We start from the raw sequence: 4923 nt of genomic DNA on the forward strand, positions 1-4923 counted from the left end.
TGTTCTAACTTATCAGTGACATTTGCTATTAGGATGAGGAAATAGTAAGCGGCCTGCACGAACGGTTAAGTTACAAATATCGGGCAAAATTTGTAGTAGATTGCTGACAAACTAACTATAAACTGTACGATAGTTACAAAACGCCGTTATCAAAGGAATTAGACCGATACCACCCCAATATCGGATGACTACCAACCCCAGTTCGGCTACGATCCTAACATTATCCGACACCCCTTTAATTCATGTATGCCAAGCAACACTTTATACTTGCGAAAAAAGCTTCACACTTATACGCATTAAAGAGGCACAAAAACACTCTCTCGTGAAATAAACTCGACGGGCTGATTCCAGCAGCAAAATTGACCGCGGAAAACCTTTTATGACGTGCATTTTGAGCGAGGTTATCGCAGTCGTCCCATCTGCGACCGCTCCCCGTGGCATTTAGCACATTTTACAGGCCGTTGAGCGTCAAACGTCAGTCCAAACAATCTCGAGGTCGCCAGCGACGAAAACAAGTTTATTGCGCCGAGCTCGGGAAATGCCGGATGCTAAAATCGTCCGGTTGTTTCAGGTCGAGTGCTTTTTGCCGCGCTGAATTCTTTTCGCGGTGCCGATGTTAGGGTCGCTTGAATATCGTGTTGTGATTGCTGGGGGAGAAATCGTTGTCTGCGCTTCTCAGGGAAATTTCAGGTTGTTTACCTTGTTGTTTCAGAGAGAACTTGAATCAAATCCTAAATCAATTTCGTGGTAAAAGTGCGAAGTGGCTTTAAAGTGTATGTACCTATTCTATATGTGGAAAACCTTAACGGTAATTTAACAAAGATTGTACCATATTAGTAGAATTTCGCGTGAAACAGGGTCACTAAGCAAACTTCTTATTTTATGTGTCTACAGCTTGTGAAATCGTCTATCATTTTATAAACGGATTCTGTTTTTTTTATTAAATTCTGTCGTCATATTGTATGACGTTACTGGACAACGTACACTCGAACCTGTTATTAAAGATGGAATCTATCCTTGAGAGGAAATATCAAACATTTATGTCGAACTTCACGACAAGACTTGAAAGCCGGTATTGGCCACTTGGTGGAAACACAATTGAGTGTTTTATAAAACACCTGGTGATCAGAAATTCAAGGTGCGATCGTATCGTTTTTTTATTTATTTTGTTCAAACAACACGAAAAAGTCAACTTCGGCTGTTTCAAACGTATTTTGGGGGAATTATGTAGCAAGTGTTTGCCTATTTAACAAAACGAGCAACTGAGAAGTTCTAATCTTGGTATAGTGTATCCGTTAATAGCCGCTGGCGTCCCTTGAGCATACGTGCATTTCAGAACGTGCCGATCGGTGTGGGCGACACACTGCAAATTGGCGGGCGACACGCCGTATTAGTGACGCGTCGACGTCGTCTACGCGCTTCACGTTTTCCAGCAAAGCCAGCTGTACGCTTGCCGCAGCACGTGTAGTCTCAGCGCATCACCTCCCAAAATATTGTATTACCGTCGCCGCGAACGTTCTGGCTACGTTTTGTAGATTTTATCTCTTCTAACCGTTTGCAATTTTGTCGGCGATTTAACTATGCGTGAATTTCTTTCTTCGCGACTATTTTTGTTTCTTTTTTTGGGGTCGTTTCTACATTTTTCCTTTAGCCATTTTCGAGGCTTTTTACCGAGGCAAGATTCGCACGTTACTTTTTTTTCTTTATTGCAGGTTACGCTTGTTCATTTTTCAGCAGGTTTGTGAATTGCTTTAGTGACGGAACATACTTCGCATGGATCAACACCCGAATTTAAATACGCTCACATCAGAGCATGCATTTTTGTAACGTTTGAAGAAAGTTGGCAAAAAAATAACAAAAAATACAAACAAATCAAAAATGGCAAGGGGTATAAATCGACTTTCAGATTAAAAAATTTCGCAGCTGCAGTAATTCTTCCAATGTAAGTTTTGCAAAACAGCTACACAAATCCGATACGGAGTTTTCCGTTCAAAAATTCGCTTGAAGGCAGTTGCAAAATGTATTTATGTGTTGAGTTTCAGACAAAAAATATGTCTAACATGGGGGCCCTCACAAAGTTGTGTGGCGTATTTTTAATTTTCTGTTAGCCAAATAATATGTATGTAACCTATCTGCTCGTAAGCTTTTTTGTTTTCGGCATAAACGTGACCAGTAAACATGCAACTACATAAATATTGCACATTACCATTAGCCCTTTTTATCGCTGGTAATCGCTCGCCAAGATCGCAATCGCAGGCCATTTTAAGAAAGCCATTAGACGTTTTACAGCCGTTGGTGCATTAAACCTCGTAAATGCAGTGCACAGGAATTTAACAATATTGAATCTTCGATCATTCTAATAAACAATTAGCCTTTTTATTGCTTTTAGCTCAGTAGAATGCAGCAAAATTCATGTGCATGAACGTTAGCCAATTTTCGACTTGAGAAACGCCCGTAAATGCCCAATTTGTCAGATTACCGCAGCAACGCACCGCTCCGGTTAACACAAACATCGACCATGCCAAAATAAATTTTTGTGGGCCGTAATTGCGGTTTGCCCAAGTCATGTGAAGCATACCATTGTCGCAATGCAAAAATAACCTGTTTGGTCTAACGCTTTTTCGTAATGTAAGACAACACTTGTATTTACATGGCGGCGGGCTGTTCAGATTTTGAAGATAGCCACGAAGGACAAAGAGTATCCAACAAACGGGGGTTAAATGTTTGACCTTGAAGCGTTATCGGGAAAGAGTCAAGATCACATTCTGCACGGCTGGAGGCCACGCTCATTTCGCCTCGTGTTTACGTTGATAAATGGTGCGATAAGCGTTGAGCCGGAAGAGTGCTGTTGGCCGTTTCATTGTTATCTCTTGATAGCAGGATGCAAAAAGCAAGTCCTATATTCGTCAGGATTTATCGCCCCCAATCTGCCAGAATCGAACCGGTCAAAACCGGCTCAAAGCGGTTTGGCTTTCTCACCTCGGATACTCAGTTCACGTGTCTTTATTGCTGCGACTGGCGACTGCCTTTATTTTGTATTAGACCGCCACATTGTACAACTTATGTAGTAATATTTTGCCAACATGGCGATGCTTTAATCCTGGCGCCAGTCGCTTAAGCTAATAAGCTTTGGAAGTGGTCAGTCTTTTTACCTTTCAATCTCATTTTCGAAAGTTTATTGATTCAAAGCGTTTGACTAAACAGGTGTTCCATCTTTTGTGATCTTTGACCTTTTTTAAACATAGCAAAACTTGGCTTACATTTACAAATTATAGCAAACTTTAAATGCCAGATGGCACTCAACGAATGTTAAAAAATGCTTAAACATAATATGTTATATTAAAAAGCCGCTTTCTTAAATTTAAAAAAAAAATCCGCAAATTTTCAGTGTATTCACAGAACCCAGAAAACGCTATAAATTAACAAGAAAAAATGCTATAAATTAACAAGAAAATACCGTTAAATGTTTACAATCTCATGTAGACTCAGGCTAAGTGTGATATTACGCCTTGGAGTGCTATAGACGCTGTCCTTAAGGCCAAAACTCAGCTGATATAAAGGTGTGCACGCGCACGGCGACTTTTAGTACATTTAATCGGTCGAAATTCTTTGCTAAATTTGTTCAGCCGAATTGTGACGGACAGCTCGAAAAACCGGCGCCTGCAAAACTACGATTTTCTCGTGATTAAGGCTCGTCAAGGAAAACGCCCGACAGACGAGGAGTGCCATAGAGGCAGCGCCGTGTCTTCCGCTTAATGTTTTTTTCTGGCGTGTGAAGGTTATGTCCGGGTTAATCCCGGCTGCACGTTCGGCTCAACTTGTTTGCAGCCAATTTTCGCCATCGAAAATTGCCTTGACCGCAAACAAGTCGCCTTGCAAGCCAAAACGGGCGATGGACACTCACGATTTTTTGTGCTGTTTACCTTTCTCGTGTTGTTTTCGCCTGTATTTCAACTATAATACGACCATATATCGCAGATACGTAAAATATTCGTTGTTATGTTCGTATACCATTGCTGTTTGTGACCGTATTTGTACGCTTGACTTTTCCAATGAATCTCACGCCATTATCGATGTAAAATCGCCCTACTAAATTTTTGCTGCGATGTCTTTGGCCAGGCGTTCCCGTGCAGGAAAGGTCAACAGGCAAAAGTTTTAATTTGTTGTGATTTCGAGCACGTGCGTCACGATAACAAGAAGCACAATTTACCCTGGTCGTTAGTGGACGCATATAGCCTGTTCCATGCGCTTGTCCACCTTCGTTGTGTGGTTCCGGGAAATATCCGACGGTGAACAGTTTAATATTTTAGCACAATTGCTGTTGTATTTTTATGGCCCGCGTAATAGGCACTGCTATCTGTTTGTTTTGCCCACTTTAAAACCATGGGTCAAAAAGAAATTGTTATTTATGACCCATGTTTCAATTATGTTGTGTATAAACTACAGAAATAAGGAACACGACTATTTGCTCAGCGGAATTAACCTCCCGTGGCAATAAAGAACGAGTTATGCTTTAAGACTCGCCAATGAACCCAAAAAGCAGTAACACAGTAAAAATGTACAAAATCAAGATAAATATACGTAAACCAACTCTCTAACTTGTTATAATACAGTTTTTTATTACATTTACATAACTATACTTGTATTTCAATAGGAACTCAGCATCCTAAGCCGTAAGTATTTTTACTCACTCAAAAAGGATAAAAACGCTTTAGAAGAAAGAAAGAGTGGGTATGACGCAATTGAACCGCATCGTTATCAGCAGTTGCCTTATTAATTATAAAAGATAGTCTTGTTACAAAAAAATATTCATGTCGTTCTGCTTTAACGTTCAAGGTTTTTTGCCTCATCCAATGAGAAATTCACTCGAAAAAGTAAACAAGTATAAATAATGTAATATCATGCGCATAACAGAATAAGAAA

Source organism: Ascidiella aspersa, chromosome 6 (genome assembly GCF_963924565.1).
Source record: "Ascidiella aspersa chromosome 6, kaAscAspe10.2, whole genome shotgun sequence".
NCBI classification, from domain to species: Eukaryota; Metazoa; Chordata; class Ascidiacea; order Phlebobranchia; family Ascidiidae; genus Ascidiella; species Ascidiella aspersa.